Source organism: Arachis hypogaea, chromosome 17 (genome assembly GCF_003086295.3).
Source record: "Arachis hypogaea cultivar Tifrunner chromosome 17, arahy.Tifrunner.gnm2.J5K5, whole genome shotgun sequence".
Lineage (NCBI taxonomy): Eukaryota > Viridiplantae > Streptophyta > Magnoliopsida > Fabales > Fabaceae > Arachis > Arachis hypogaea.
The window spans coordinates 56847748-56869162 of NC_092052.1; the positions used below are offsets into that span (position 1 = coordinate 56847748).

At 37.4% G+C, this 21415-nt stretch overlaps 1 long non-coding RNA gene and 1 other non-coding gene across 3 annotated transcripts; both read left to right on the forward strand.

Annotated features, from left to right (window-relative positions):
- The first annotated feature begins 10106 nt into the window (after positions 1 to 10106).
- Positions 10107 to 10214, forward strand: LOC112768331 (small nucleolar RNA R71). Its single transcript, XR_003185766.1, has one exon. It is a non-coding gene; the product is annotated as a small nucleolar RNA R71 (small nucleolar RNA).
- A 3168-nt stretch (positions 10215 to 13382) lies between these two features.
- Positions 13383 to 16585, forward strand: LOC112762434 (uncharacterized). 2 transcript variants are annotated; one of them, XR_011875262.1, is made up of 5 exons: positions 13383 to 13565; positions 13912 to 14653; positions 15034 to 15085; positions 15321 to 15352; positions 16327 to 16585. It is a non-coding gene; the product is annotated as an uncharacterized lncRNA (long non-coding RNA). The 2 variants fall into 2 exon arrangements; XR_011875261.1 differs by lacking the exons at positions 15034 to 15085; positions 15321 to 15352.
- Positions 16586 to 21415: the final 4830 nt, after the last annotated feature.

Genomic DNA, 21415 nt, shown 5'->3' on the forward strand with positions numbered 1-21415 from the left:
GAGCCCAGGAGGATCACTCTCCAGGAAGCTAGAGCTCCAGACTTTACTCTGCAACCGTATCAAGTGCGTCATCCAAATATGGCTGTAGATTTTGAACTGAAGACTGCATTAATCAACTTGATGCCTAAGTTTCATGGCTTACATGCTCAGGAGCCTATCAAGCACCTAAGGGATTTTAAGACAGCCTGTTCTACTGTTAGGCGTCATGGTGCAGATGAAACTTCTATTTTGCTAACTGCTTTCCCATTTTCTCTTGAGGGAAAGGCGAGGGAGTGTTACTACAATCAACCTGAAGCGACCGTTACTAACTGGGATATGCTCAGGAGAGAATTCCTGGAAAAATACTTTCTAGCTGAAGTTACAGATAGACTAAGGAAAGAGATCTCTTGCATTATTCAAGGCAAATCAGAGACTCTTTATGAGTACTGGGAGCGCTTCAAGAATCTTCTGGACGCATGCCCCACCACATGATTGACAGGTTAGTGTTGATCACCTACTTCACTCAAGGCATGAAGCCTCGGGATAAGACAACATTGGATGGTGCAAGTAATGGTTTTCTGAAAAAGTACAAGACTGCAGATGAAGCGTAGCAACTGATCAGTGACCTAGCTGAGTCCACTCGGAATCACAGGCACAGGAACAACCACCCTAAAACTGTTGCGGAGGTTTCTTCTAGTAGTGAGACTACTGCTTTCACACAGGCTATATGTGAAATGACTAACTTATTGAAGCAGATACAGCTGAATCAACAACAACATCAGTCTCCCTCACCACAACAAAGTTAATAGTTAGTTCCTCAAAGAGTATGCGGTATATGCTGATTACACTTATTACACTGATGAGTGCCCGCAGCTCCAACAAGAAAACAACACTTTGGCAGCTACTCATAATTTCTATGACCGCCCGAATCAAGGATACAATCAACAAGGTGGAAATTACAACCAAGGTGGAAACCATAATCAAGGTTGGCATGACAACCCCAACCAGGGATGGAGAGATAATTTCAACAAAGGATGGAGGGACAACTACAACAGAGGAGGCAGAGACAATAATGGAAATCAGAGGTGGAACAACAACAGACAGCAGAATCAAAACCAGCCTTATAGAGCACCTTACCAAAGGCAGTCCCAAGCGCTTCAGAATAACCAACAGCAGGTCCCTCAAATTACTTACCCATCTTCTTCTCCCAATGTCGAGTTGCTTCACTCTCTTGTACAAAGACAAACAACCATGGAAAACACACTTACTGGTCTGACTTCTGCTATATAAGCTCTCGTCTCTCAGATGGGATCGTCGAGTACCTCCAACACTCAACCTTCAAGCTCCAGTACAATTCCTTCTCAACCTATACCCAACCCCAAGGGTGGCATCAATGCCATCACTTTGAGGTCCGAAACCACACTACAAAAGAAGAACCATGAAGAGCCAAGCTCAAAGGAAAACATACAAGTTGAAGGCGTTGTGGAGGCAGAGGATGCTGAAGAAGAGGATGTAGTACAAGACTTGGTTGAAGAAGAAGCAGCACGGCCAAGGAATAGAGCACCAAGGGATGCAGAAGCTACAAGTGGCGCCATTCCTATCTCATTTCCACACCTTGCTAGGAAATCCAGAAAGCAGATGGAACTAGACCCTAAAATGGTAGAAATATTCAAAAAGGTTGAGGTAACAATTCCACTTTTTGATGTCATTCAGCAAGTACCTAAATATGCTAAATTTCTAAAGGATTTGTGCATGCATAAAGATAAATTACAGAATTTAAAAACTATTCCTCTAGGTAGTTCCATTTCTGCATTAGTAGGTGATATACCTGAAAAATGTAGTGACCCAGGTACATGCATGGTTACTATTACTATAGGTGGTGTGAAATTTCCTGAATGTATGTGTGATTTAGGAGTGTGTGTTAGTATAATGCCATTGTCTGTATATGATGCTTTGAGGCTCCCTCCCTTAAAAAGGTCGGTAGCTCGTTTTGTTTTAGCAGATAAAAGCATTATCTCTGTGGTTGGAATTGCTGAAGACATGCTGGTGAGCATTAAGGGGATCACATTTCCTATTGACTTCTATATTTTGGAAATGCCCCTTAATGACTCAGGAAGACCATCATCCATCCTGCTTGGAAGACCATTCCTGAAGACTTCAAAATTCAAGCTGGATGCCTTCTCAGGAACTTACTCCTTTGAGATAGATGGCAGAGCAGTGAGCTTCAATCTGGATAAAGCTATGAAGCACCCCCTGAAGATCATTCTATCTTCTAGTGCGACATCATTGATGAGACAGTAGCTGCAATTCACCAGGAGGAAGTAGAAGAGAGCTACACGGAGCAAGATGCAAGTGTGGGGACACCCCCTGGACAAGATGAAGACACATTACAATCATCACTGGCTCCAGATGATCAAGTGCCTAGCCATGAGCAGAAATTGAAATTAAAGCCCCTTCCACCCCACCTCAAGTATACTTACCTTGAGGATAATCAGAAGCTCCCAGTTATCATTGCAACACTACAAAAAAGGAGGTTTAAAATGGCATTTATATTACGGCGGCGGTTTTGAAGAACCGCCATAATATTCAGACATAATGGCACTTTTAGTTGTTGCCATAATTGACTATGTGTTTGGTGGCGGTTTTGGTGATTATGGCGGTTTTGAACCACCTTTATCATACGTATATAAAATGAAAAATGCAATCCCTAACTGAAACACTATACATATGCATACGATGGCTCACTGAATCTCCCTTCTATATCTCCCTCTTCCTCCTGTTCAATCCATCGCTATACCGCCTCTTTCACCCTCCACCATTGCTTCTCTTCAACAGAATCGAAGATTCCAAGCCACACACACGTTGTTTCCCCGTTGTGCGACGATTGCGGATCTTCTTTCTGATCTCGGATCATCTCCGGTGACATCTCCACCAGCAACGACCTCCTTCGGCGATATCTCTTCCCGTGGTAATCTTCTCCGGTGATGTCACCTCCAGCTTCCTCTCCTTTCCATCCTAGCTCTGCGCCTTCTCTGCCAAAATCTTCAGCGTCTTCTCCGATGACATCTCTCTATTAAAGATCTCTAAATCCAAGCCATCACAAACAGAACAAGCACAACTCTCCCCTGCTTCCTCTATTCTTCTGTAAGTACTATAGATCTCTCTCATCCTTTCTCTTGTCCCTTCTTTAATTTTTTATTTTATTTTTGCGGTATAACAATATAATTAATTACTATTTGTTCTTCTGTTGCTGGTTCAAATTGATTAATAATTAAGGTTTAGGCATGACATCTTAATTATATGATTGTTAGGGTTTTGAGAGACAGGAATTGTATCTTATTGTGTTTTGAGCACCATGTGTTTGTTTTTATGTGTGTGTGATGGTTAATGTATCTAAATTGGTACTTTTGTATATCAGCTTCTAGTGTGCTTCTAAATTGGTGGTTTAATCTCTGCTTGATGATCTTAATTTTTTATTTTATTTTTTTTGAAACTTATTACATAAGAGTATGTGATTCAGTTTCTGGCTGCATTGAGATAGATCATTTGGTGACTTCATTCCAAGCTACTTTGTGTTTGATTTGATAGGACAGTCAATTTGTATGATATAAACGTGCTTAACTATGAGAATATGGGACTCAGTAGTGATTAGCTAAGCATGGATGTTGACTAGCTAATTTAATGCATATTCTTTGTCTCTAAGGGAATTATTGGTGCACGAAATTGTGATCCCTGGTAATGGCTCCAAAAACTTGGTGCTCTAATCTTAATTCATAATTTGTCACAACTTCGATACAACTAACCAGCAAGTGCACTGGGTCGTCCAAGTAATAAAACTTTACGTGAGTAAGGGTCGATCCCACGGAGATTGTTGGTAAGAAGCAAGCTATGGTCATCTTGTAAATCTCAGTCAGGCGGATATCAAATGGTTATGGAGTTTTTGAATAATAATAATAAATAAATAGAAAATAAAGATAGAAATACTTATGTAATTTATTAGTGAGAATTTCAGATAAGTGTATAAAGATGCTTTCGTTCCTCTGAACCTCTGCTTTCCTGCTGTCTTCATCCAATCATTCCTACTCCTTTCCATGGCAAGCTTTATGTAGGGCATCACCGTTGTCAATGGCTACATCCCATCCTCTCTGTGAAAAAGGTCCAAATGCTCTGTCACGGCACGGCTAATCATCTGGAGGTTCTCGATCATACTGGAATAGGATTCACCCTCTTTTTGTGTCTGTCACTACGCCCAGCAGTCGCGAGTTTGAAGTTCGTCACAGCCATCCCTTCCCAGATCCTACTCGGAATACCACAGACAAGGTTTAGACTTTCCGGATCTCAGGAATGGCCATCCATGGGTTCCAACTTATACCACGAAGATTCTAATATCTCGAACTCGGTCCCCTGTATTAGATATCTAAGAGATACTCAGTCTAGCTTGTTTGCATGTAGAATGGAAGTGTTTGTCAGGCACGCGTTCAGAAGTGAGAATGATGATGAGCATCACATAATCATCACATTCATCATGTTCTTGGGTGCGAATGGATATCTTAGAAGCAGAATAAGTTGAATTGAATATAAAACAGTGGTACTTTGCATTAAAACATGAGGAACAGCAGAGCTCCACACCTTAATCTTTGGAGTGCCGAAACTCTACCGTTGAAAAATACATAAGTGAAAGGTTCAGGCATGGCCGAATGGCCAGCCCCCAAACGTCTAAGATAGCATAAAACTAATCAAAGATGATCCGAAGATCTAAATAAAAAGTCCTATTTATACTAAACTAGCTACTAGGGTTTACAGAAGTAAGTAATTGATGCATAAATCCACTTCCGGGGCCCACTTGGTGTGTGCTTGGGCTGAGCTTGAAGTCTATACGTGCAGAGGCTTCTTTTGGAGTTGAACGCCAAGTTGTAACGTGTTTTTGGCGTTCAACTCTGGTTCCTGACGTGTTTCTGGCATTTAACTCGAGACTGCAGCATAGAACTGGCGTTCAACGCCCTTTTTCGTCGTCTAAACTCGGGCAAAGTATGGACTATTATATATTGCTGAAAAGTCCTGGATGTCTACTTTCCAACGCAATTAGAAGCGCGCCATTTGGAGTTTTGTAGCTCCAGAAAATCCACTTTGAGTGCAGGGAGGTCAGAATCCAACAGCATCAGCAGTCTTTCTTCAACCTCTGAATCTGATTTTTGCTCAAGTCCCTCAATTTCAGCCAGAAAATACCTGAAATCACAGAAAAATACACAAAATCATAGTAAAGTCCAGAAATGTGAATTTAACATAAAAACTAATAAAAACATCCCTAAAAGTAACTAGATTCTATTAAAAATATACTAAAAACAATGCCAAAAAGCGTATAAATTATCCGCTTATCACAACACCAAACTTAAATTGTTGCTTGTTCCCAAGAAACTGAAAATCAAATAGGATAAAAAAAAGAGAATATACTATAAATTCCAAAATATCAATGAAACATAGCTCCAATTAGATGAGTGGGACTTATAGCTTTTTGCCTCTTGAATAGTTTTGGCATCTCACTTTATCCATTGAGGTTCAGAATGATTGGCATCTATAGGAACTCAGAGTTCAGATAGTGTTATTGATTCTCCTAGTTCAATATGTTGATTCTTGAACACAGCTACTTTATGAGTCTTGGCCGTGGCCCTAAGCACTTTATTTTCCAGTATTACCACCGGATACATAAATGCCACAGACACATAACTGGGTGTCCAGGGTTCTTAAGCACACTATTTTTTTTGCTTTGGACCTTGACTTTAACCGCTCAGTCTCAAGTTTTCACTTGACACCTTCACGCCACAAGCACATGGTTAGGGACAGCTTGGTTTAGCCGCTTAGGCCAGGATTTTATTCCTTTAGGCCCTCCTATCCACTGATGCTCAAAGCCTTAGGATCCTTTTTATTTACCCTTGCCTTTTGGTTTTAAAGGTTATTGGCTTTTTGCTCTTGCCTTTTGGTTTTAAGAGCTTTTGGCTTTTTCTGCTTGCTTTTTCTTTTTCTAAATTTTTTTTCTGCAAGCTTTGTATTCACTGCTTTTTCTTTCTTCAAGAATCATTTTTATGATTTTTCAGATTATCAAATAACATGTCTCCTTGTCATCATTCTTTCAAGAGCCAACATATTTAACATTCATAAATAACAACTTCAAAAGATATATGCACTGTTCAAGCATTCATTCAGAAAACAAAAAGTATTGTCACCACATCAATATAATTAAACTAAGTTCAAGGATAAATTCTAAACTCATGTACTTCTTGTTCTTTTGAATTAAAAACATTTTTCCATTTAAGAGAGGTGATGGATTCATAGGATATTCATAACTTTAAGACAAAGTTACTAAATACTAATGATCATGTAATAAGACACTAACATAGATAAGCACTTAACATAAAGAAAATGAAAAACAGAAAATTTGAGAACAAGGAATGAGTCCACCTTAGTGATGGTGGCGTTTTCTTCTTGAGGAACTAATGATTTCCTTGAGCTCTTCTATGTCTCTTCCTGTCTTTATTGCTCCTCCCTCATAGCTCTTTGATCTTTTCTAATTTCATGAAGGATGATGGAGTGCTCTTGATGTTCCACCCTTAGTTGTCCCATGTTGGAACTCAGTTCTCCTAGGGAGGTGTTGATTTGCTCCCAAAAATTCTGTGGAGGAAAGTGCATCCCTTGAGGCATCTCAGGGATTTCTTGGTGATGAGCTTCTTCATGCGTCTCTTGAGATCCATGAATAGGCTCTCTTGTTTGCTCCATCCTTTTCTTAGTGATGGGCTTGTCCTCATCAATGAGGATATCTCCCTCTATGTCAATTCCAGCCGAATTGCATAGATGGCAAATGAGGTGAGGAAAAGCTAACCTTGCCATAGTGGAGGACTTGTCAGCCACCTTGTAGAGTTCTTGAGGTATAATCTCATGAACCTCCACCTCTTCTCCAATCATGATGCTATGGATCATAATGGCCCGGTCTATAGTAACTTCAGACCGGTTGCTAGTGGGAATGATTGAGCGTTGAATGAACTCCAACCATCCTCTAGCTACAGGCTTAAGGTCCAGTCTTCTCAGTTGAACCGATTTGCCTTTTGAGTCAATCTTCCATTGAGCTCCTTCCACACATATGTCCATGAGGACTTGGTCCAACCTTTGATCAAAGTTGACTCTCCTTGTGTAAGGGCGTGCGTTCTCTTCCATCATTGGCAAGTTGAACGCCAACCTCACATTTTTCGAACTAAAATCTAAGTATTTCCCCCGAACCATGGTGAGATAATTCTTTGGGTTCAGGTTCTTACTTTGATCATGGTTCCTAGTGATCCATACATAAGCATAGAACTCTTGAACCATTAGAATTCCAACTTGTTGGATGGGGTTTGTTAGAACTTCCTAACCTCTTCTTTGGATCTCATGTCGGATCTCTGGATACTCATTTTTCTTGAGTTTGAAGGGGACCTCGGGGATCACCTTCTTCTTGGCCACAACATCATAGAAGTGGTCTTGATGGGCTTTGGAGATGAATCTTTCCATCTCCCATGAATCGGAGGTGGAAGCTTTTGTCTTCCCTTTCCCTTTTCTAGAGGATTCTCCGGTCTTAAGTGCCATCTATGGTAATGGAAAAACAAAAAGCTTATGCTTTTACCACACCAAACTTAGGATATTGCTCGCCCTCGAGCAAGAGAAGAAAGAAAAGAAGAAGAAGAAGAAATGGAGGAGAGGGAGAGAGAGTTGTGTTGTGTGAAAATGAAGAAGAATGGAGGGGTTTATATAGTGGAGGGAGGGGGGTTAAGGTTCGGCCATATGGGGTGGGTTTGACTGGGAAAGTGATTTTGAATTTTGAAGGTAGGTGGGGTTTATGAGGTAGGTTTATGGGGAAGAGTGGATGGATGTGAGTGGTGAAGAGTATGAGTGGAGGTAGGTGGGGATCTTGTGGGATCCACAGATGCTGAGATGATCCTGTGGGGTCCACAGATCCTGAGGTGTCAAGGATTTACATCCCTGCACCATTGAGGCATGTAAAATGCCTTTGCATGCAATTCTGGCGTTTAAATGCCGAATTGGTGCTTGTTCTGGGCGTTCAGCGCCCAGATGCAGCATGTTTCTGGCGTTCAGCGCCAGCTTTCCTCTGGGTGCAATCCTGGCGTTTAAATGCCAGACTACTGCTTGTTTCTGCCATTTAACGCCAGTTTCATGCTCTGTTATGGCGTTAAACGCCAGCTAGATGCTCCTTACTGGCGTTTAAACGCCAGTAGGCTCTTCCTCCAGGGTGTTCTATTTTTAATGCTATTTTTCATTCTGTTTTTAATTTTTCAGTAGTTTTTGTGACTCCACATGATCATCAACCTAATAAAACATGAAATAACAAAGAGAAAATAAAATAAAAATGATTAAATAACATTGGGTTGCCTCCTAACAAGCACTTCTTTAATGTCAATAGCTTGACAGTGGGCTCTCATGGAGCCACACAGGTGATCAGGTCAATTTTATAGACTCCCAACACCAAACTTAGAGTTTGGATGAGGCCTCCCAACACCAAATTTAGAGTTTGATTGTGGGGGCTTTATTTGACTCTGTAGTGAGAGAAGCTTTTCATGCTTCCTCTCCATGGTTACAGAAGGAGATCCTTGAGTTTTAAACATAAGGTTGTCCTCATTCAGTTGAAGGATCAATTCTCCTCTGTCTACATCAATCACAACTCTTGCTGTGGCTAGGAAGGGTCTTCCAAGGATGATGGATTCATCCTCTTCCTTCCCAGTATCTAGGATTATGAAATCAGCAGGGATGTAAAGACCTTCAACCTTTACTAACATGTCCTCTACTTGTCCATAAGCCTGTTTTCTGGAATTGTCTGCCATCTCTAGTGAGATTCTGGCAGCTTGCACCTCAAAGATTCTCAGTTTCTCCATTACAGAGAGTGGCATGAGGTTTATCCATGACCCAAGGTCACATAGAGCCTTCTCAAAGGTCATGGTGCCTATGGTACAAGGTATTAAGAATTTTTCCGGATCCTATTTCTTTTGAGGCAATCTCAGTTGATCCAGATCACTCAGTTCATTGGTGACCAAGGGAGGTTCATCTTCCCAAGTCTCATTACCAAATAATTTGGCATTCAGCTTCATGATAGCACCAAGGTACTTGGCAACTTGCTCTTCAGTAACATCTTCATTCTCTTCAGAAGAAGAATACTCATCAGAGCTCATGAATGGCACAAGGAGGTTCAATGGAATCTCTATGGTCTCTAGATGAGTCTCAGATTCCTTTGGTTCCTCAGAGGAAAACTCCTTGTTGATCACTGGACGTCCTAGGAGGTCTTCCTCACTGGGATTCATGTCCTCTCCCTCCCTTGTAGGTTCAGCCATGGTGATTAATTCAATGGCCTTACACTCTCCTTTTGGGTTTTCTTCTGTATTGCTTGGGAGAGTACTAGGAGGGGTTTCAGTGATTCCTTTACTCAGCTGGCCCACTTGTGCTTCCAAATTTCTAATGGAAGACCTTGTTTCATTCATGAAACTCACAATGGCCTTAGATAGATCAGAGACTAAATTTGCTAAGCTAGATGGATTCTGCTCAGAACTCTCTGTCTTTTGCTGAGTGGATGATGGAAAAGGCTTGCTATTGCTAAACCTATTTCTTCCACCATTATTAAAGCCTTGTTGAGGCTTTTGTTGATCCTTCCATGAAAGATTTGGGTGATTTCTCCATGAGGGATTATAGGTGTTTCCATAGGGTTCAACCATGTAATTCACCTCTGCTATTGCAGGGTTCTCAGGATCATAAGCTTCTTCTTCAGAAGATGCCCCTTGAGTACTGTTGGATGCAGCTTGCATTCCATTCAGACTCTGAGAAATCATATTGACTTGCTGAGTCAATATTTTATTCTGAGCCAATATAGCATTCAGAGTATTAATTTCAAGAACTCCCTTCTTCTGAGGCGTCCCATTACTTACAGGATTCCTCTCAGAAGTGTACATGAACTGGTAATTAGCAACCATGTCAATAAGTTCTTGAGCTTCTGCAGGCGTTTTCTTTAGGTGAATGGATCCACCTGCAGAATGGTCCATTGAAATCTTTGATAACTCAGACAGACCATCATAGAATATATCCAGAATGGTCCATTCTGAAAGCATGTCAGAAGGACACTTTTTGGTCAGTTGCTTGTACCTCTCTCAAGCTTCATAGATGGATTCTCCTTCTTTCTGTCTGAAGGTTTGAACATCCACTCTAAGCTTACTAAGCTTTTGAGGAGGAAAGAACTTGGCTAAGAAAGCCGTGACCAGCTTATCCCAAGAGTTCAGGCTATCTTTGGGTTGATAATCCAACCATACTCTAGCTATGTCTCTTACAGCAAACGGGAAAAGCATAAGCCTGTAGACCTCGGGATCAACCCCATTGGTCTTAACAGTATCACAGATCTGTAAGAATTCAGTTAAGAACTGAAAAGGATCTTCAGATGAAAGTCCATGAAACTTGCAGTTCTACTGCATCAGAGAAACTAATTGAGGTTTCAGCTCAAAATTGTTTGCTCCAATGGTAGGGATGGAGATGCTTCTTCCATGTAAATTGGAATTAGGTGAAGTAAAGCCACCAAACATCCTCCTTGCATTATTATTATTTTCGGCTGCCATCTCCTCTTCCTGTTTGAAAATTCCTGTAAGGTTGTCTCTGGATTGTTGTATTTTAGCTTCTCTTAGTTTCCTTTTTAGAGTCCTTTCAGGTTCAGGATCTGCTTTAACAAGAATGTTCTTGTCCTTGCTCCTGCTCATATGACAAAGGAGGGAATAACAAAGAAAATATGGAATCCTCTATGTCACAGTATAGAGATTCCTTTGTGTGAGTAGAAGAAGAAAAGAATGTAATGTAAGGAAAGAAAAGGGAGGAGAATCCAAACACAAGGGTGAGGAGAGCAGAGATATGAGATGAAGAGAGGTGTTAGTAAGTAATTAAATAAATAGAAGAAGATGAGGGAGAGGGAATTTCGAAAATTAATTTTGAAAAAGAGTTAATGATTTTCGAAAATTAATATAAAATTAAAATTAAAATTAAAAATTGAAACAATTAATTAATTAAAAAGAATTTTTGAAAAAGAGGGAGGTATTTTCGAAAATTAGAGAGGGATAGTTGGTTAGGTAGTTTTGAAAAAGATAAGAAAGAAACAAAAAGTCAATTAGTTAGTTGAAAAATATTTGAAAATCAATTTTGAAAAGATAAGAAGATAAGAAGTTAGAAAAGATATTTTAAAATCAAATTTTTGAAAAAAGAAATATGATTTAAAAAGATATGATAGAAAGATATGATTAAAATTAGTTTTGAAAAAGATTTGATTTTAAAAATCAAAATTAATGACTTGACTCACAAGTAATTACAAGATATGATTCTAGAACTTAAAGTTTGAATCTTTCTTAACAAGCAAGTAACAAACTTGAAATTTTTGAACCAAAACATTAATTGTTGATGATATTTTCGAAAATATGATATAAAATTAAGAAAAATATTTTTGAAAAATATTTTTAAAATTTTCGAAAATAAATATGAAAAATGAAAAAGATTTGATTTTTAAGAAAGATTTTGAAAAAGATAGGATTTTCAAATTGAAAATTTGATTTGACTCATAAGAAACAACTAAATTTTAAAATTTTTTGAAAAATTCAATCCAAATTTTCGAAAATTTATGAGTGAAAAAGGGAAATATATTTTTTTGATTTTTGAAATTTTAATGAAGAGAAAAATATGAAAAAGACTCAATGCATGAGAATTTTTAGATCAAAACAATGAATGCATGCAAGAACACTATGAATGTCAAGATGAACACCAAGAACACTTTGAAGATCAAGATGAACATCAAGACTTATTTTTGAAAATTTTCAATGAAAGAAAAACATGCAAGACAACAAACTTAGAGATTTTCAATAATTAGACACTAACAAGTTAAAAATGCATATGAAAAACAAGAAAAGACACAAAACAAGAAGATATGAAGATCAAACAAGAAGACTTACCAAGAACAACTTGAAGATCATGAAGAATACTATGAATGCATGAATTTTCGAAAATATTTTTGAAAAAATAAAAACATGCAATTGACACCAAACTTAAAAATTGACTCAAGACTCAAACAACCAACATGAAATATTTTTGATTTTTATGATTTTATTAAATTTTTTTTTTTTGGATTTTTGTGTATTTTTATTTTTTTGAAAACATATAGGGAAAAGGAAGCAATGAATTCACAGTCCTCAATCAAGATTCCAGGAATCATACCAGGTTAGTCTAAAGCTTGATGGCTAGCCAAACTTCAGCATACCATTTTGAAACTTTAGAATTCATTCTTAAAAATTTTAAAATAATTTTCGAAAACAAAGGAAAAATTTTTTTGAAAGATTTTTGAAAATTTTTTTTTTTTGAAAATAAAACAAAAAGAAAATTACCTAATCTGAGCAACAAGATGAACTGTCAGTTGTCCAAACTCTAACAATCCCCGGCAACGGCGCCAAAAACTTGGTGCACGAAATTGTGATCCCTGGTAATGGCTCCAAAAACTTGGTGCTCTAATCTTAATTCATAATTTGTCACAACTTCGATACAACAAACCAGCAAGTGCACTGGGTCGTCCAAGTAATAAAATCTTACGTGAGTAAGGGTCGATCCCACGGAGATTGTTGGTATGAAGCAAGCTATGGTCATTTTGTAAATCTCAGTCACGGGGATATCAAATGGTTATGGAGTTTTCGAATAATAATAATAAATAAACAGAAAATAAAGATAGAAATACTTATGTAATTCTTCTAGTTCGTGACGTGTTTCTGGCGTTTAACTCCAGACTACAGCGTAGAACTGGTCTTCAACGCCCTTTTGCATCGTCTAAACTCGGGCAAAGTATGGACTATTATATATTGCTGGAAAGTCCTGGATGTCTACTTTCCAACGCAATTGGAAGCTCGCCATTTGGATTTCTGTAGCTCCAGAAAATCCACTTTGAGTGCAGGGAGGTCAGAATCCAACAGCATCAGCAGTCCTTCTTCAACCTCTGAATCTGATTTTTGCTCAAGTCCCTCAATTTTAGCCAGAAAATACCTGAAATCACAGAAAAACACACAAACTCATAGTAATGTCCAGAAATATGAATTTAACATAAAAACTAATAAAAACATTCCTAAAAGTAACTATATTCTATTAAAAACATACTAAAAACAATGCCAAAAAACGTATAAATTATCTGCTCATCAATTACCAATCTTCATTCATGCTAATGCGGTTTAAGTTACCCTTTGTATTTTGGTTTGTTGTGGTTCTTTCTTGAAACTAGAAATAGGGACCAAAATTTCAAGAGATTGTTAAACTAGAAATTAAACTTTCTATTTCTTGTGTAATTATTTGAACTAGAAATTAAACTTTCTGTTTCTTGTGCAGTGATCTTAGCAACAACCATATTAGAGGGCCATTCCATTTACTGTGTAATAAACATTGTGAATATACTGCTTAAAAAATAAATTATAAACATTTTAAATATACTACTTTTGTGCTGTATGCAGGCTGCCATTGTGAATTCACAGACCCTTGAAGAAGTTGCAAGACTTAAAAAGGTCCTTGCTTTTCTAGATCTGATGTTACTTGTTCAATTTTGATTTTTGCTCTTTGCTGTTTACTTCTTAGATGACCCTTTCTTCTGATTGCTCATTTTTGTAAAGAGAATTTGTTGTCCTTTGTATTCCTCCTCTGCTGTCTAATTTTCTCTTTAATCCCAAAACAAAAAAATCATTGAAAAGCCTTGTTATAATATTTCCTTTGGCTGTTATCTTCGTTGAGGATTTCTTTTCATCTAACTTCAATTTCTTATCTATGGTTAAATATATATATATATATATATATATATATATATATATATATATATATATATATATATATATATATATATATATATATATGCAGGACATGTGACTCAACTCTCAGTAAGCTAAGCTTCTCTGAACTTGTGTCTCTTTCTCTCTGTTTCAATTTCCAATTACTTAGCTTCCTTTGAATTGTAGTTTTTATCATCTATTTTTTTAATTAAAAATAAATAATAATCTCAAGTGGGATGAAAATTTCTAATAGATAATTTGAAGCTCTAACTTTTTTGCTTCTTTGAATCTCCAGTGGGCAGTGACAACAAGTGGCATGAGGATTGTTTGTACAAGACATTTTACTTTTTAAATTGATGAGCTCGTTCAATTGTTTTATTGAAGACTAAATTTGCTGAAAGGTTCATAGTTGGAATCTAAAACAGGTTTAGGATTAAATAAGTGCAACAGATCAAATTTACTTGAACATTATTTCTTTGATTTTTAACAAAATAGTATCTCTTGTTTTCAAGATTTTGTAAAAACAAAAGTTGAAATCATTAAATCTGTTTTTATTATGCTTTTCTAAATCTTGTAAAAGTAAGAAACATTAAGAAGAAATCAAGGGATGATAACAGAAAGCAAATCATTTACTTTCATACGTACATGGAGGGTAGCTACATGAATATTTATTTGTGTGTAGATGGTGATATATTCTTTTTTTGTGTGTAGATGGTGATATCAAGATTTGTTCACAGCAAGGGAAGGGTATTGCAAGTTGAATTCATTGGCTAAGGTTTAAAGAACATGCAATATTGTAGTGAAATATTCATCAGAAAGTTCCTTGGCAGGTATATATATATATATATATATATATATATATATATATATATATATATATATATATATATATATATATATATATATATATATATTTGGTTCATTAATTAGTTTTTTCACAAGAATTAATTTAATTATATATGGACTCTTAAGTCTTAATTAATAAATATACCTCTAATCAAAGAGTGGAAGCTGTAGACTTGAGTGTCATAAGTCATAACTATAAAATTGGTCAACAAATTGAAAATCACGTTAATAACCTCTGTTACAATTACCATATGAATACAACGAATAATTAACACACGATAGTAAATAAGGATTCTGAAAATAGATAAATAGCTAGAGGGAATTAAATTAAAGTTGAAGAAAGAATTATTGTTTTATTTGTAAGGTGGTCCTGACTGCAAGAAATTAAAGAGGAACAAACATGTGATTAAGTAAAGGTAATATTTATTATTTGCTATAATGTTATGAGAATACGTGGCAACAATAGTTTCAATTATATTATAATATGTGATACAATTTGCAAAACTGAATTGATCTTAACCGTGCCATGCAATTTCAGAATTTTCATGGTTTATTTATTTAGTGATTATGGTATAGTATCGTTTACTTGAGCATTTTTCTTCTCTTCATATTATTAACTATATATATATATATATATATATGATTTTTCAGAACCTGAAGTCTGGATTGAAATTGCTGGAATGGTAAGTTATCCACTTTCATTAAAATGTAATTTGATTGTTATTTAGGATTTAGTTCTGATTCTTACATTGCATTGGTAACCTTGACATTTGTTTCTTGTCCATAACCATGATGTATCATTTTCTCATTGCAAAGCCATTCTTTTACGGACATGCTAACTATGATCAACTAGTCAAAATAGTTATCAAGCAAGAAATAAATTTAAAAAAAAAGATCTTCTTCAACTTTTGCTGTTAGCTACTTTACTTTGAAAGCTTCAAGTTTTAATATTTGCTGGGAAAGAAAAAAGAAGAGAAATTATCATTTGAAAGAGGTAATTATAATTTTTTTATATTTTCTTTTAAATACTATTTAAGTAAGTTTTTAATATCTAATTTGCATATAAAAGAATAAATTTCTTGCCCTTAGAATATATATAGATTTTTAATGAATAGATTTTTTAATATCTAATTATAGTAACATTATTGTTGTTGTTGTTCCCCATTAACAAACTCTTATGAATTAGTTTCTCCACCACAAACCTGAAACTGTTACTAGTAGCACTCTTCTTCATGCTTCTAGCACTTAACTTGGCCATTATGATTATGATAAAGAGTAGAATGAAGTAGTAGCTCTGAATTCAAGTAGTACTGTATAAAAGTGCAGTTTGTGTGATTGTATATATATATATATATATATATATTGGAAGTGGTGGTGGTGATGGTGCATGTGGTATATGGCAGTTTTAAGATAAGATATAATTTGGAGGGTAGCTACATGGATATTTATTTGACAAAACAGAGAGAGATCGATAGTTGAAATAGAGTTAAATTAGTGTGAGTTTCCTTTTCCTAATTTGCAGAAAACAGAGGATTTATTGTGCAAATAGTTAGTGTATGTGAGTTTTCTTTTTTGATTGAATAATTTCATATTAATAGTTTCAGATTCAGTTTTATATCTTTTTTTTATTGTGCTCATAATTATATTTTTGTTGTAGGGATTGGATCAAGAGAGTGACATTCCATCACCAAGAGAGTTAAGAAGTAGGTCTTTTGGAGCGAGCAACAAAGAAGCATGATCTTGTATGATAAAGATTTTATGTATTAAGTATTATTTTTGAAATTATTGAAAAATGTTATCTTTGATATTTTTGTTTTTGGATTATGATTTTTTATTTTCAGAGACTGTATGAATTAAAAATCTTGTTATGATGTTTGATTTAAGGTTATACTTTTTGGTTATTATGAGATTTTAAAGTTTAAGTTCTAAAAATGTCACTTTAAATACATAGTTTCAATCTCATTTTAAAAAGTATAAAATTGCAATTAGGTAAAAACGACGGCTAAAAATGTCATTTTAAACAAAAATGGTGCCATTATATCCTGGTAAAAACGGCAGTTAAAAAATGCCATTTTAAACGAAAAGGATGCCATTAAACCTTGGTAAAAACGGCGGTTAGAAATGCCATTTTAAATGAAAAGGATGCCATTAAATCCTGGTAAAAACGGCGGTTAGAAACGCCATTTTAAACAAAAAGGATGTCATTAAACCCTGGTAAAAACGGCGGTTAGAAACGCCATTTTAAACGAGAAGGATGCCATTAAACCCAGGTAAAAACGGTGGTTAGAAGTGCCATTTTAAACGAGAAGGGTGCCATTAAATCCGGGTAAAAATGGCGGTTACAAACCGCCATTTTAAACAACAACAAAACCGCCATTTTATCTGGTTAAAATGGCAGTTAAAATCGCCATTTTAACCGCCAGAAAACCGCCGTATTATCCACTGGTTATTACGGCGGTTTTCAGAAAACCGCCGTAATAACCAGAATGGCGCCCAGAATTCCGGCGTTTCTTGGAAGCGCCGTTTTCGGTAATAATAGCGGTTGTAACCGCCGTAATTACCTTAAAAAACTGCCATTTTAACCCTTTTTTTTGTAGTGTAAGGGAACTCACTCCCCAACAGGAGGAGCAACTGCTCAGTGTGCTGAGGAGTCACAAGAAAGTAATTGGGTGGACCTTGGCGGATATAGTAGGCATCAGCCCACAAGTTTGTGAGCACAGAATATTCTTAGAAGAGGGAGCAAGACCTGTCCGTCAACCCCAAAGAAGACTGAATCCCACCATCTTAGAAGTTGTCAAGAAAGAAGTGACTAGGCTACTTGAAGCAGATATCATTTACCCCATCTCAAACAGTGAATGGGTCAGTCCAGTACAAGTGGTGCCCAAGAAGTCTGGAGTCACAACAGTAAAGAATGAGCATGGAATGATCCTGACAACTAGAGTGCAGAATTCATGGAGAGTTTTCATTGATTACAGACGTCTCAACCAAGCTACTCGCAAGGATCATTACCCCTTGCCATTTATTGATCAGATGCTTGATCGCCTGTCAGGTAAATCACATTACTGCTTTTTAGATGGTTATACAGGCTATTTTCAAATTCATATAGCTCCTGAAGATCAGGAGAAGATTACTTTCACATGTCCCTTTGGAACGTATGCATACAAAAGGATGCCTTTTGGCTTTTGTAATGCACCAGCTACCTTCCAAAGATGCATGATGAATATCTTCTGAGATCTTATTGAGAACTGTATGGAAATTTTCATGGATGATTTCAGCGTATATGGTGATTCATTTAGCCTTTGCTTGGATAGTTTAGCTAGAGTATTAAACAGGTGTGTTAGTTCAAACCTTATTTTAAATTTTGAAAAAATGTCACTTTATGGTAAAACAAGGGATTGTTCTAGGACATGTTGTCTCTAGTACTAGTATTTCTGCAGATCCAGCAAATGTAGATGTCATTTCTAGTTTACCTTACCCCTCCTCCGTGAGGGAAGTTCGTTCGTTCCTTGGCCATGCAGGTTTCTACAGGAGATTTATCAAGGATTTCAGTAAGGTAGCATTGCCTTTATCCAGACTGCTGCAGAAAGATGTTGAGTTCGAGTTGAGTAAGGACTGCATGAATGCATTCGATCAGCTGAAGATCACCTTAACTCAAGCCCCAATTGTGAGAGGACCAGACTGGAGCCAGCCATTTGAGATTATGTGTGATGCTTCCAACGATGCAGTAGGAGCGGTGCTGGCTCAGCGCGAAGGTAAGGATCCTTTCGTAATTGCTTATGCTTCTAAAACCTTAGACGCTGCTCAGTCTAATTACACTACCACTGAAAAAGAGCTTCTGGCTATTGTTTTTGCTCTAGATAAATTCCGAGCCTATTTACTTGGTACTAAGGTGGTAGTGTACTCAGACCATGCAACTCCAAAATATTTATTAGCTAAAAAGGAGTCCAAACCAAGGTTAATATGTTGGATACTGTTGCTACAAGAATTTGATTTAGAAATTAAGGATAGGAGTGGTAACCAGAATTTAGTGGCAGACCACTTGAGTCGCCTTGAGCACATTAAGACTGACTCCACCCCTATCAATGATGCTTTTCCATTTGATAGCTTGCACGCAGTATCTGAAGTACTTCCTTGGTATGCACCTGTAGCTAATTATCTAGTTAGCCATACTTTCCCTCCTAATTTTACTAAGCATCAAAGGGACAAGCTGAAAAGCGAGTCTAAATATTATATATGGGATGACCCATATTTATTGAGGTATGGTGCTGACCAGGTAATTAGAAGGTGTGTGCCCCAATCAGAATTCCAGTCCATTTTAGAGGCTGCCACGCTTCTAAGAGTGGAGGACATTTGGTCCCTCAAAGAACAGCTAGAAAAATTTTAGACTGTGGATTCTGGTGGCCTACTCTTTTTAAAGATGCTACTACCTTCTGTAAATCTTGTCCCCTATGCCAAAGGTTTGGTAATATATCCAAGAGGGATGAGATGCCCCAACAGATTATGCTTTTCTGTGAAATTTTTGATGTTTGGGGCATTGACTTCATGGGTCCATTTTCAAACTCTAGTGGTTACCTTTATATAATGCTAGCTGTGGATTATGTTTCTAAATAGGTGGAAGCAATTCCTACCCACACTGATGACACTAACACTGTTATCTCCTTTGTTAGAAACCATATTATCTGTTGCTTTGGATCACCTGAGTGATCAAGGCACTCACTTTTGTAACAGGAGACTAGCAGGACTACTAAAGAAGCATGGGATCATTCACAAAATAGCAACAGCTTACCATCCCAGACCAATGGGCAAGCAGAGGTGTCTAACAGAGAAATAAAGCGCATTCTGGAGAAGATAGTAAAGCCTCATAGGAAGGACTGGAGCACCAGACTTGTTGATGCGCTCTGGGCATATCGAACAGTGTACAAGACACCATTGGGATGAGTCCCTTCCGCTTAGTGTACGAAAAGGCTTGCCACCTTCCAGTAGAGGTGGAACACAAGGCTTTCTGGGCTGTGCGGGAATACAACATGGGATTTGAGAAAGCTGGTGCTGAAAGGAAGCTGCAACTGGCAGAACTGGAGACCCTTCGACTTGAAGTTTATGATAACTCTAGATTATACAAAGAGAAGGTGAAGGCTGTACATGACAAGCATATCAAAAGAAGAGAGTTCAGACCCGGGGATCTGGTTCTTCTCTACAACTCCAGGCTGAGACTCATGCCAGGCAAGCTGAGATCCATATGGGAAGGTCTCTACAGAGTGGAGAAAGCAGAGCCATATGGAGTCTTCCACCTGAGTCATCCTTCAAGTTCCAATTTCATCAAGGTCAATGGACATCACTTAAAGCTTTATCATGGTGAGAAGATGAAGGAACACAAAGAGCTAGAGGTCTTTCTCTTAGAGGATCCACCAACAGAAGCAGAATAAGCTTGTGGACCGTCCAACTTAAGGACGTTAAAGCAAAGTGCTAGATGGGAACAACCCACCATGGAATGATCGTTCTTTTCTCTTTTTAGTTTTGTTTAGTGCCTCTTCTCATAATTTCTGCATATAGTCTGCATTTGCATCTGCATTCTGCATAAAAAAAAGTGGCAGAAAGTTGCGTGGGAGCAATGCAGAAAGTGTGCCAATTGCACAAGCATCGCCACGCGCAGGTGTCCCTCACGCGTGCGCGTCATTTGGATCTTTGGCACCTCACGCGTACAAGTCAATGACGCACACGCGTGACCTAGGAAAATCGACGTAAAAGGGTGCCAGGCTGAAAGTTGTGCTGGCCTGGTGCGGGAACTATGCCCATGGCACAAAGTCACTCACGTGTACGTGTCCCTGACGCGTGCGCGTCATTTCAGATTCTGACCACTCATGCGTACGCATCAATGACGCACACGCATCGTATGTTATTTTGGCACACATCCTGAGACAAACAGAGAGTTGTGCGCGCGCAAGGCTGCCTTCACGCGAGTAGCACAAACACGGTCACGCGTACGCGTAACCGATGCTCACGCGTCGCCTCCCCATTTACGCGACCCACGCGTCCGTGTGGAGTACGTGTGCGCGTCACTCGCGCAACAACACCAAATCCCTACGCCGCCACTTTTTCATATCTTTTCTTTTCCAATCCTAATTTCTTTCTTCTTTCTTCTTTCTTTCTCCTCTTTCCTCTTTATTCTCCATTCTTTTTCTCATTCTTCTTTCTTTATTCTTTTCTTCCTCTTTCCCATTCCATCATATTTTCTTCACCTCACATTCTCCATTACATCTCTTTGCCACCTCCTTCTCAAGGTTCTTTCTTTCTATTTTCTTTCTTCTCTTCTTATTATTTATTTATTTTTGCATTATTTTACTTGGTGTTAGAAATCTAATTGGGTGATTGTTTTCTTCCATAATTGCTTGTGGATTATTAAGGAGTTATTTGACAATTATCACTAATTATTAGGTTGTTTGCATGTTCAACTTTAATACTTTCAATAATATATCTACCATGCATACTAAGTGTTTGTGAAAAAGCCCGTATGGCATTGTGCATTTTTACTTATTCTACCCTTCTACTCTAATGCCTGTTTTTCACAAAACCCTTTCAATATTTTATTAATTGAATATAATTGTCAATACAAACGTGATGGTTAGTCTGTTATGAGTGATAATACAATTTTACTTTTGATGCTTGATCTATGCTACTCATGCCTTTGCCGGCATGCTAATAAACATCTTGCATCTACTTGCCATAACATGCACATGCTATATTTCCAT